At 42.9% G+C, this 13,720-nt stretch overlaps 1 protein-coding gene across 7 annotated transcripts in view; it reads right to left on the bottom strand.

Moving 5' to 3' along the window:
• App (amyloid beta (A4) precursor protein) overlaps positions 1 to 13,720 on the bottom strand; it is a 222,590-nt gene that overhangs the window by 44,219 nt on the left and 164,651 nt on the right. The window lies entirely within an intron of this gene.

Below are 13,720 nucleotides of genomic sequence, written 5' to 3' on the forward strand. Positions count from 1 at the left end.
GAGGGGAGAGAGATTCAAACTCAGGTCTTCAAGCTTGGGCAGCCTGTGATTTACCTACTGAGTCATTTTCCCAATCCACCTCCCCTAAAAAAGATCTAACAATAGCAAAAACATCTCTCTCTGAAGACAAGCTGTGTATCATTTACATCCATTACTATATCTGGACCTTGGACCATTAACATAGTCTAGACTGTGCACTATCACTGTAGGCTGAATATCATTACTATAATACTAAGTACAATCACTGTAGTCTGAGTATCATTACTATAATACTAAGTACTATCACTGTAGACTGAGCATCATCATTGTAATACTAACTAAGCACTATCACTGTAGATTGAGCATCATTATTATAATAGTAACTGAGCACTATCACTATAGACTGAGCATCATAACTTTAGTACTAACTGAGCACTATCACTACAGACTGAGCACCAATTACTTCTAGATCTTACATTTCCTCCAAAGGTCCATGTTTTAAGGGACTTGTCTGCAGCCCAAGTTGGTAATGAGTGGCAGCAGGATCTTTAAGAGATGGGACCTCTTGGAAGTTAGGGATTTGTCTTTACAGAGAATTCTCTTGTTTCAGTTCTTCTTCTTCCCATCTTTACTTTCTCCTTCTGGTCACCGGAAACTAAGAAGCTCTTCTGGCCATAATATAGTTGCCACAAACCCAAAGCAATAGGGCCAATGGACTATAGACTCAGACTTCTGAAATATAGATATATTATAAAATAAAGCTGGTCTTTTAAGTTTATTTATGTTAGGTATTTAGCCACAGAGATAAAAGCTGACACATCTATTCCACACATAGCTGGATTATTAGGCTGGGAATGAGGCCAAGGAATGCACACTTCTAACAATTTCTCATTGATGCTGCTGTTGCCGGTCCAAAGCCACATGATGAGAACTGTTTCTATTAATCATCCCTTGGCTGTGGGCATATTTTTTTGTGAAGAGATACAAATGCATATTCGACCTGAAAAAGTCAACACTGTAGACATAAGCAGAACATATGCCAGTGTATCCAGGGCTGAGAGCAGGACGTCAGCTTGCCTGCAATGTCAGACTCAGCAAGAGAAGAAAGGAAGACGACTACCATGTTCCTTAGCACCTGAGATGCTGAACCAGGGGGACTGCGAATGAGAGCAGCCTGGCATACACAGGCCTGTTTCCAAAACATATAAAGTAATACCGTAATAAATGACGGGAAAAGCCATACACTTTGCTTATCAAGGATTTTTTTGAGGATTAAGCAAGACTTAGGGAGACTAAAAAAAAGTTTGTGATCAAAATGAAGATAACAATAATAGAAACAAAAACATATACAGAGCTTTTCATTAAATTATCTGTTAGCCTTTCTTTGTAAATTTGAGTGGAAAAAAACAAACCAAGAAGCGATCTGCTCTGCTGGCAGGGGAGGCCACTTCATGGGTCTGATTTAATGGCCAGCAACAATACACCACTTCCATGCTGTTTGCCAGAAGTCTCTGACCATAAACATTGGCAAAGCCCTAGCCTGCATGGCTGGTCCCGGAGAATCAATGGTGAAGTCATCATGGGGAATTATGATATCATGGTCCACGGAACTGTCAGCGACTCATACTTCAGCATATGAGTTCCGATCAAATGGAGAAAGGTGGCATGGCCCCCAAGTCCTACAAAATGTTTAACACATCAACAGAGATGTATGTGTGCAAAGCTGTTGAGACAACTCTTCAGTGCGTAACACGTTCAGTGAAAGGACGCTGAAGCTGCCCATATTATTCCCAGATTCAGCCTTGAATTTGCTATTATCACTAAGTGAGTGCCGTTGGATCAAGACCAATGGAACGGGTTAGTCTGCAGGCTATTGACCAGGCGTTAGGTATGGCCTTAGATTATTGACCACATGTGATGTATGGCCTTAGTTGAACCTATAAAATAACGTGGCTTGAGCTGTTGAAAAGCAAGCTTCCCTCTTGCTTAGTAGTCTTCTTGAGGTGGTTAGGAGGAAGGGTGGTTATTAGACAAGACCACCTCGTGCTATCAGATCAGCCTTCATCAACTGCCTCGGTGAGAACAGAGCCTTGTCTTGGCTGATGATCTGCGGTCTCTAAGCAAATTCTAAATTATTCTAAGTTATTTGAGTAAGAAAGACTGTGCCCCGAATCTTTAACAGTCCCAGAGTATTGTAGGTATTTAACAAACAATTCACTGATGCTGAATATCCTTGCTTAGTTCTTGGATCTTCTTGTTACTCACAGTGGCAAATGATAGCGGTGTATGTACATGGATAGACATTTTTTTTAAAGACAGTGTTTCATGCCTAGCTGTACTAAGTAGCCAAGGTCTTAGATTTGTCTGTCTTCATCACCTGTGTGCTGAGATTGCAGGTATTACACCATCATACCACGTTTTGTGCAATGTGGGAGGAGGAAACCTAGGCTTCATACAGGCTATGAAGCACTCTCCTATGTAAGTAAGTAAGTCACACCCAGCCTTCCTACATCTTATTTTTTGAAAGTCATATAAAAGTATAATAATGTGTATATATGTGCATATATATGTATATATACATATGCATTATATACATGTGTGTATATATATATGCATATATATAATGTAAAATGTATATACCTAAATCATCAAAGATTATTTTCAGATAATAATAATGTCTGAAAACTGTCACTCATCTACCTCAGTGGCAACACTAAACTTTCTTTGTATTAGGCAACAGATATTTACTATTAGAAAACTACACTTAAAACTATACTAGCAACTACTACATTTCACAAATAGAAACTCTGGAGAACTGTTTATTGGTATCTTTGACAACTTCTAGCAATAAGCACTTCATTTGGCTAGAGTTCCTAGGGAAGTTTTATTGTAACAAAGAAAGATGACACAATGATTCATTTTCATGCCACAGGATGCCTATATCACAGGACAAGTATGTGTAGCAACCTTCCTTTATAGAGAAGATATTGGCTATCATCTGAGAACTCTCAGTTGCTTCCTAAGACTCAGTAATTATGAAATGAAGGTTGCTATATTTAAAGCTAACAATTAACTTTGAATTTTAAATCACAGACTTTCATTAGGAAACATGTATGGGGCCCGAGAGAAGCTTCGGTGGTCCTGAGTACTCAGTGATCTTGAAGAGGACCAGAGCTCAGTTCTCAACATACATTTGGCAGTTCACAACCCTCCATCACCTCAGTTCCAAAGGATTCGGCACTCTTCTGGCCTCCTCAGGCATCAGGCATACATGTGATAGACACACACACACACACACACATAGGCAAACAGTCACACACATTAAAAAAACAAACCAAACAAAGAGGCCTCCACACCCACTATTTCAGAATGTGAAACTTGGTTTGCTTTCACTGTTTCCTAAATAAAAACATTATAGAATGCAAGTAAGCATGATCCTATCAACGTGCTACACTCTCGTTTACACTCTTAACTTTGCACTACTGTACTTGGAAGCTCCTTCTTAATGAGGCAAGGCTGCAAGAGGAACCCAGGCACCTGCAAAACTTCCGCTTATGGTTACAACCTCGGAAAGAGGAGACACAGCTGGTGTGCCAGGGCTAGAAGGGCTCAGGCTAGTGTTTGTACCAGAATGAAATTCTACCCAGCTTGCTTCCCTTGTTTAGGCCAAAGATGTGTCTGGTTTCACAACTGGCCTACTTACGCAGCCGTACAGAGTTCAGTGTAATAGGGGACATTGCAGACTTAGGGACACAGCCTTGTCTCAGGACGGGAAGACACATCTAAATGCTACACAGACCAAAAGCAAAGGCAGAGATAGGGTAATTTCATAGAGGCCAGGTGCTTTTTTTCAAGCAAAAGATGTAGCTAACACCTTTATGAACAAATGCCAGTCAGCAACAACGAGTTCAGTGCACCAAATGGCTAGTAAATTCTTTGTCTTTGCTAATACATCATCTATCAGCAGTGGCTGAAATGAACTGGACTCTACCCACTAACAAAGGCATTGCAAATACTACTTGTTTATTTGTTTGCTTGTTTTTAATCCCTTGTCTTTTGGAGATAGGATTTCCTGGTAGAGTCAAGGCCAGCCATGAACTCAAGTTGCTCCTCTTTCAGTCTCCCAAGTGATAAGGTTTTTGGTGTATACTAACATACCCTGAATGAATAGTGTCTTGACACATATCAAAATACTGTTTCTCTGGACAGCGCTCATAATAGAATAGGTTAATTGGTTGTGTTGGCATTTCGTCTAGGCCCCACCCCACAGTTCCCTGGTAATGGCCATGTGTGCCTGATTCACTATGAAAGGGACTGCTTGTCCCCTCCTCACTTTCTTCTCTTCTCCTCTTGCTCTTGTTCCCTTACCCTCTTACCCCTCTCTCCCCATTCCTCTTGCCCCTCTCCCCCCACCTCTCCATGTGCTCATGGCCTGCCTTCCCTCCACTCCCCTCCCCTCCGCTCCCCTCCCCTCCCCTCTCCTCCCTCCCCCATTTCTCTGCCTTTCTCTGTCTCAACTCCCCTCCCCATGCCCTAAATAAACTCTATTCTTTTTTTTTAATTAGGTATTTTCTTCATTTACATTTCCAATGCTATCCCAAAAGTCCCCCATACCCTCCCCCCTCCCATTTCTTGGCCCTGGCGTTCCCCTGTACTGAGGCACATAAAGTTATTCTATACTATACCTTTCTGTGGCTGGTACCTCAGGGGGAAGGGATGCCTCAGCATGGGCCCACAGAGCCACCCCCTTCCACAGACACCATACTGTGCCTCCACCAAACTCTCTCTCTCTCTCTCTTTCTCTCTCTCTCTCTCTCTCTCTCTCTCTCTCTCTCTCTTTCTCTCTCTCTCATAAAACACAACAGGTTGACCCATGAATTAAGAATATTAAGTCTTGTGTGTGTGTATGTGTGTGTGTGTGTGTGTGTGTGTGTGTGTGTGAGTGCACTCACGTGTGTTCTTGTGTGTGCATGGCTGTGATGGCCAGAAGAGGGCATTAGATCGCCTGGAGCTGGTGTTACAGAAGCTGTAAGCAGTCCAACATGGGTGCTGGGAACCTCTCCTGGGACCTCTCTAAGAGCATTATGTGCTGAGCCATCCCTCCAGCCCTGTTGACACACCCTCCCTGTTTATGATTTCCTAGCTAACAGTGTCTGCACAAGACACACTACCTAAGAGCTATTAATAAAGAATAATGAGGCTTCCTCAGTGACTACATTGCAGAATTTGTTTCTGAGAGGAACAGCAAGAGGCAAATTACATTCGTTCCCAACTCTGACTCACATGCAAACAAGCTCATCTCATCTCCAGTTAATCCTTGTGGAAGCACACTTCAAAATTAATTTGGCTTCATTTCCATATTCTGGGTGGCAAATATCTCTACATTTTTTTTCCCTTTTAAAAAAAGAACCTTGAAGGCAGCTGCTTGTGAAAAATAGAGTAACCAGCCCTTGTTACCGTCCAAAATCATTGGTTTTTCCCAAGACTGTAGAAAAGAAAAGGAATCAGGACACATCTGTTGCAGTGTTTCGTGCCAGGAAACCATCTTGCCACCGCTGTGGTCTGCTTTCACACCCTACTCAGTTTTTGCTAGGGCTTCTCTTTAGGTTTTGTTTCAAACTACAGCACATAAGAGTTGGGGAGCTGGGAAAATGACTCCCCGCATCTTCATGAGAATCAGCAGCTTGGGGTGGGAGATGCTGCCTCAAGCCTCACCCATCTGGTAGAGATGCTCCTTACTGCAAAGTAAGTGACTGTGTGAAAACGGACAGAAGCTACTGAGGTAGTAGAGACAGCACATCTTGACAAGAGGACTACCAAACCTTTGGAATTTTACTAAAATAATAGCGTGAAAGCCAAAAGCGTGAATTCCACTAATTTTAAGAACTTGCCTTGTCACAGTGGGCCTCAGCTAGAATCCTCTCACGGCCTGCTGTAGCATCCTGTTGTTTAATTAATCCTTATTTAAAACTTTATAACAGGAGTCTGGGGAGATGGTTCAGTGCACAAGGCTTTCTGGAAGTGTGAATGGAGTTTGAATTCCCAGGATCTAAGTACCAGCGGGGTGGAGAGGGCAGCCCTACAGCAACAACTGTAAATGGAGTAGAATGGAGGGGAAAAGTTGGTCAGCATCAGCTGCCAGCCTCCACATGTGTACCCAACATGTGTGTATAAATGCATGTACTCACGTGTGGGCCACTGTGCCTCAAACACATTCACATACACTGAAAATAGGGGAAATGTGATAACAGCAATAATTCCCAAACTGATCTATATAGAGAGCCATTATAATCTAATTATGAATAGTATTGTCAGCTTGATAGGGCCTAGAATGACCTAGGAGATAAACTTTGGATAAGTTTATAAGGAAGTTTCTAGATTGAGTTAACTGGGATGGTAAGGCTCACCTTACATGTGGGTGAGAGCAGTTCTTCCAGGGCTGGAATATTCACAGGAATGGAAAGGCCAATGCAAGGTGGGCACCAGCGATTGTCTGACACTGCTTCCTAACTAACTGGGGATAGCAGTGAGGCCAGCTGCCTTGTGCTCCCACTACCTTGGGAACTTTCCAGCCATCATGAATGCATACATATGAATTGAAGTAAACCCCTTGTACTGGCTAGTTTTCTGTCAACTTGACACAGGCTGGAGTTATCACAGAGAAAGGAGCTTTCAGTTGGGGAAATGCCTCCACGAGATCCAGCTACAAGGCATTTTCTCAATGAGTGATCAAGGGGGAAAGGCCCCTTGTGGGTGGTACCATCCCTGGGCTGGTAGTCTTGGTTCTATAAGAGAGCAGGCTGAGCAAGCCAGGGGAAGCAAGCCAGTAAGTAACATCCCTCCATGGCCTCTGCATCAGCTCCTGCTTCCTGACCTGCTTGAGTTCCAGTCCTGACTTCCTTGGTGATGAACAGCAGTATGGAAGTGTAAGCTGAATAAACCCTTTCCTCCCCAACTTGCTTCTTGGTCATGATGTTTGTGCAGGAATAGAAACCCTGACTAAGACAAATTGGTACCAGCACAGTGGCATACTCCTGTAAAAACCTGACCATGTTTTGGGAGGACTGTGGAAGGATTTTGGAACTTTGGGCTAGAAGATCCATCCATTCATTGTTAAGAGCTCTGTCAGATGTTGTGTAGGAGCTTGGAAGATAATGTGGAGTACAGTGCAGAAGATGGAGGCCTGGCTTGTGAAATTCCAGAGGGAAGATTAAAGAGTCTTTTCAGGGCCATTGCTATTTTGATTGTGAAGATTCTGTGGTTCTGGTTAGCTGGGGCTGAAGAATCAGCTGTGATTAACAAGATATCAGAACTACTAAAGCAAAACCTTTGCATTACTGGAACTATTGACTATTGATTCTGGTTATCTGGAGGTAAGAACCTAACTTTAATTAAGAAGAGACCAGCATCATTGAGGTGACATCTCCTGGGAAGTGTTTTCTGAGACCACAGAGGCTGTGTTGCAGAGATAGCCAAGGCTGTACCTTGTGCTGTGGCTGGACTTGGTAATGTGTAAGAGTTACCCAGGTGGTACTGGTTTTGAAGGCATGAAGGGGTCATGCAGAGCAGCTGAGGCACGGCACTGTGAGAGGCCATGGAAGGCCATTGGTGAAGGTGCAACCTCAGTTGCAATTGATGGCCCCGGACTGAAGGGGTCATGCAAAGGAGTTGAGGCTTGGTACCATGAGAGCCTATAAGAGGCTATTGTTGAAGCCAAGTTACAGTGGAAGACAGCAGTGTTTTTGGAGATGCCAGTACCATAAGATGACCACCAAGAACAGCAGCAGCAGCGGAGTACAGGCAGCTGGAGCCTAGAAGACAAGCCATGTGCTACAAAGGAAAGGAATGGAGAAGTGACCCAAGCCCTTGGAAGAGCCCAGAAGATCATGAGTGGATCCCAGAATTTTTGTTTTTGATTGTGACTGTGCCCTGATGTTTTTCCCTCTTGAAGGAAGCTTTTTAGTGGAGCCCACAGTTAAGAGACTTTTAATTGTAAAAAGTCTTTGGATTTTAAAAGATACTGGATCTCTGAAAGGGATTGAACTTTTAATATGTAAAGACTGTGGGACTTTTAAAGTTATTTAGATCTTGGGGATGAATAAGAAACTAAGGGTTGAGGCTTACTAGTGATGTGTTTGTGTGTCAAGTTGACAAGGGGTCAATTGTACTGGCTAGTTTTGTGTCAACTTGACATAGGCTGGAGTTATCACAGAGAAAGGAGCTTCATTCAGTTGGGGAAATGCCTCCATGAGATCCAGCTGCAAGGAATTTTCTCAATTAGTGATCAAGGGGGAAAGGCCCCTTGTGGGTGGGACCATCCCTTGCCTGGTAGTCTTGGTTCTATAAGAGAGCAGGCTGAGCAAGCCAGGGGAAGCAAGCCAGTAATGAACATCCCTCCATGGCCTCTGCATCAGCTCCTGCTTCCTGACCTGCTTGAGTTCCAGTCCTGACTTCCTTGGTGATGAACAGCAGTATGGAAGTGTAAGCTGACTAAAACCCTTTCCTCTCCAACTTGCTTCTTGGTCATGATGTTTGCAGGAATAGAAACCCTGACTAAGACACCCCTCTTTCAACTGCTCTTATCAGATAACTTGTCTTAGCAATGAGAAAAAAAATACAAACCCATATTCTCTTAAACAGTCCTGAGAAAAACATCACAATTGAAGTAGAAATTCAAAAGTAACTAGAATGTTCAAAGCAATCTTAAAACAATAACAACAATGACCATCACCAAAAAAATCCAAAAGTACAGAACCCATACCTGCCAATCTCAAAGCTTAACCACAAAGTCACAGTAATCAAAGTAGTGTAGAAGTATGGACCGAAGAATAGGCAGGAAATTGAGGGTATAGAAGTCTACAGTCAACAGAATTTGCACACGGTACAATGTCTTTTAGTTAGGAAGAACCTCTTCTTCATCACATGGTAGGAATCTGTAAACTGAGACCCTTAACTAGTTAGTGCCCCATACAAAATGAATCCAATCAGAATTCAAGTGGCTTTGTCTATCTATTACCAAAGCAACAGTGCAAAAACAAAAAATAAAGAATCAATCTGCTAGACTTTGTCTACAATTAAAAAACAGAACAACTAAAACTGCATGTCAAAACAAAACAAAACAAAACAACAACAACAAAAAAACACGTGTAAAGATAAAAACAGCAATGCCTGGCAAATACAGAAGTGGATGCTCATAGCCATCCATTGGACAGAGCACAGGGTCCCCAATGAAGGAGCTAAAGAAAGGACCCAAGGAGCTGAAGGGGTTTGCAGCCCTATAGGAGGAACAACAATACGAACTAACCAGTAACCCCAGACAGAGCTCCCTGGGACTAAACCAACCAAAGAAAACACATGGTGGGACTCATGGCTCCAGCTTCATATGTAGCAGAGGATGGCCTAGTTGGTCATAAATGGGAGAAGAGGTCCTTGGTCCTGTGAAGGTTCTATTCCCTAGTATAGGGGAATGCCAGGGCCAGGAAATGGGAGTGGGTGGGTTCGGGAGCAGGGGGAGGCAGAACGGGATAGGCTTATTTTCAGAGGGGAATCTAGGAAAGGGAATAACATTTGAAATGTAAATAAAGAAAATATCTAATAAAAAATAAGCAAAAGTTAAAAAACCCACCAAAACACCCATTGAATGGGGAAAACATTTGCAGGTTGTGTATGTGATAAGTTAGTGCCTAGAATATACAAAGAACGCACACAACTCAACCGTAATAATAAAAAAGCAAAGAAACCAATTAAAGTGGTTCAAGGATTTGAGAAGATAACACTTTATCTGGAAAAAAACCAAGAGATAGATCGGTAGTGAGTCAGCACAATGTGGATGACGTTTAATTCAGCTGAGGACTGCCAGCATCCACGGACAGGAACACAGCTCCATGCACTGCGCTGCATTCTAGGTTTCAGTGTCAACAATTTGCCTTTCTGGTTAGACAGGGGAGACTGATTGGTTAAAAATAAAAGCCAAACCAATAGAAACACCAAGCCTACGCATTTGTTCTTGGACAGTGCACTTTCTGGGTGTTGCTAGTATAGACTGGCTTCCCCACTATTGTGCACTGGAAATATCTATGTGAGAATCATGCTAGAGGGATGTTTGACACATTCATGTGACCTTATCAGTCACTTTAACAGATCTTCCTAAAGACGTATAATCTATTGATCTAATTTAACTCCTGAGTCAGACAATGAAACCTTATACTATATGATAGCCAGGAATGTATATAAAGAACAGCACTTGGCAGTTTGGGCGAGTTTATCTGTTAAAGGCCTCTTCCCCACGTTGTAAAGACCGGCTGGGACTCTGAGGAGGCTAACCTCTCTGTCTGGGGACTCGTCAACCCAGTCTCACTCTGTCAGAAAACTGGGAATACCATCTAATTTGAAGGCTACTATCTTCTGCTGGGGATTTCTGCACTAGCCCAGACATTTTCATGCGTGGAACTAGGGGCTTTATTTTGAAAAAAAAAAATCAAAAAACAAAAATGTTGTCTTTTTTCAGGGGGAGTCAAAGATACCCATTTAAATAAGGGTGGCTACAAGCAAGGCAAACACTCAGTTAATGATACTGGGAACAACAGATTGGCTTTGAGACTATAATGAAGTCACCAAAGGAAGGTCCTCATGTCTGTCTGAAATATGAACACATGTTGTTTTTGAGTGCCTAATTCAGCTGTAAGACTTTACATGTGAGTAGCAGTCACTTTTATTAAAAATCAAGTAAGAACAGAATAAATTAAATAGTGCCTCTGTCTTATTTACTAACAATTTTATCGTCTCTATCTCTCTGGTTCCCTCACTCTCAACAAGCCAGGATGTCTAGCTAGGCAGCCAGGTTGGTCTTGAACTCCATCTCCTGGGGCGTCACACACTCTCTCTCTCTCAGTAATGTTCTCTCTTTTTTTGTAAATATTTTTTATTATTACGTATTTTCCTTAGTTACATTTAGAATGCTATCCCAAAAGTCCCCCATACCCTCCCCCCACTTCCCTACCCACCCATTCCCATTTTCTGGCCCTGGCATTCCCCTGTACTGGGGCATATAAAGTTTGCATGTCCAATGGGCCTCTTTTTCCAGTGATGGCCGACTAGGCCATCTTTTGATACATATGCAGCTAGAGTCAAGAGCTCCAGGGTACTGGTTAGTTCATAATGTTGTTGCACCTACAGGGTTGCAGATCTCTTTAGCTCCTTGGATACTTTCTCTAGCTCCTCCATTGGGGGTGCTGTGCTCCATCCAATAGCAATCATAAAGGAACTCAAATGATATGTACTCACTGATAAGTGGATATTAGCCCAGAAACTTAGTATACCCGAGATATAAGATACAATTTGCAAAACACATGAAACTGAAGAAGAATGAAGACCAAAGTGTGGACACTTTGCCCCTTTTTAGAATTGGAAACAATCACCCATGGAAGGACTTACAGAGACAAAGTTTGGAGCCGAAACTAATGCTCTCTCTTAACTGACAAGTACCCACGGGATGGTAAATAATTCTCAGGCAGTACTAACTCACTCTTCTATTTTGTCAGACTGAGAAGAGTTGTAAATATTCGACTTTAAACCCAATTTGGATTTGTAACCAGCTCCACATAGGCACAGACAACAGAGACACTGTCCCTGAAATAGACATGCTGGATTTTTTTCCCTGGAGGCTGGACATTTTTATCAAGAGGCCACAGTGAAATTGTAATAAAAAGCAAAGTTGTAACAACAGTAAGCACTCTTCCATGAAAGTGGCTTTCTTGTCTCCTTGGCACATCATTCCATACCAGCCCCACTAACCACGGATTTACCCAGTCACCGGTCTTTCTGGTTTTTAGTATTTCACTTTTTTTATTAATTTAAATGATAAACCAGTGTGAAACAATTAGAGCTGCCTTCCTCCTTCCTTCCTTCCTTCTGTTTAACTCATAAATTGGTCAGGACAGCCTTGTGTGAGACAGACATCTCGGAATGAAATGCTGCTACAGTTTTACAGCCTTGAGGTGGCTGCAATCTGAAGAATCTTGAGGGACAATGATAAAAAAAATTCCTCAATGCCAGAACCAATTTAGCAAGGACTTAAGGGACTTAAGGGAAATTACAAGGGACAAAAACATCTAATGGCTTAGAATGGCAAGTGGGCCAAATCAGCGTTGAGCTGAAGAGCTGTGGGGACTGAAGTGACGACGATTTGCATGGGCAGGAACTCTGAGCAGCTGCATTTCATCAGAACGGTAACTCAGTCATCACTGAATTGAACAGCACATTCCTAGACAGGATTTAGAAGACGTAAGGCAATGTCCCCTCTTTATCAACATTTCTTACAACCTTTCTGAACAAGAAAGCTTCATAATTTACATGCAAACCTTTGAAAAAGAAAATAGTAACTAGTATGTGTGCTTTGGGACTTGTGAATAATAATTTAAGCTGGACTAAAAACGGCAAGATAATAAAAGGTCAGCCTTTTGTAAAAAGAACTAACAGCAGTTTAGACAATACTTAGGAGAACCAAATCAGATGCATGGTTAATCAACCAATCAACCAACCATGTGACTGTGTAAACTCTGGAGATGACCACAGGACACAGTGTCAAGGCTGCGACCCAAACCTCCTTATACAGTGTTAAAAAAGGGTTCTGGGAAATCTGCTTTATTCTTTACTTTGCTGCCACTGCCCGATGACATCATTCTGTTGGGTAGATCAACCATAACAGCTTTAGGGAACATTGTCACAGCAGAAAGGGAGGTACTTCGTGCAATGGGTATGGGAGGGGTCAAGGAAGGAGCTTAGCATGGAGGTTTGGGCATTATCAAGAAACAGATCATCTCATAATTTAAGGGACAGCGACCTCAAAGCGTGACGGTTTGCCTCATTCCTAGACTACAGCAACGGAAATCTCTAAAGCACACCAGGCTGTCTGCTAGAACCACAGTCAAAGACCATGGATGGCAGCAGAGCTCAGCGGATTGGACATTGCTGTGATAGAAACATAGAAATCAACACAAGCTAGAGTATGGCCTCCCAGGTTTAAACCCTATGTGTAGACCCTAAGGTTAAAGAGAAGAGAACTCACGGTGCAAGACAATGGGTGCCAGAGAGAACACAGATGTGGGATTCAGGCAAGACCCTGGCCTCAGAGTCAGTTTTATTCCTCCACTATCATCCTAAGTGGCCTCTCTAGGATCCAGTTTCTTCAATTATGAGCTGGAGATACTGCCACAGAATTCTTCACCATTGATATTAGCCCGTATGCCGCCTTTGTGCAAAATACAAGAAAACCTTGCTGAACGTGGACACACCTAATGTCTGAGGGACCGAGGGCCCGGACTCCTCCCCTAGACCTCCTGCTCCTTCTATATGCGCTGGTCCAGTACTCCAAGGTGACCTTTCACAATATACCTAGACACTGATGTCATGGGCAGACCCGTCTGAGCTCATCAAACCATTGCTTCCTGCTCTGCCCTCTGAGGTTATCGGTGAAGACTTTACAGAGCTGCTGAGGCTTTCAGTTGGATCCTGAGGGATGCGACTTTCCAAGGACAGGACACCTGTCCTGCTCAGGCCATCCAGAGGGAGAATTTGGGTGAGGCGGCCAATGCGAGGTAAAGGCTCAGATATTCGGCCGGAAGTTCCTGAGACCATGGAAGCAGGACAAGGTCAAATGTGTGGTTCCAGAGTCTACCGAAGCTGGTTCTCAAACTGTGGGTTGTGACCACATTGCGGGGGTTGCATATCAGATATCCTGCAT

This window comes from Mus musculus, chromosome 16 (genome assembly GCF_000001635.26).
Source record: "Mus musculus strain C57BL/6J chromosome 16, GRCm38.p6 C57BL/6J".
NCBI lineage: Eukaryota > Metazoa > Chordata > Mammalia > Rodentia > Muridae > Mus > Mus musculus.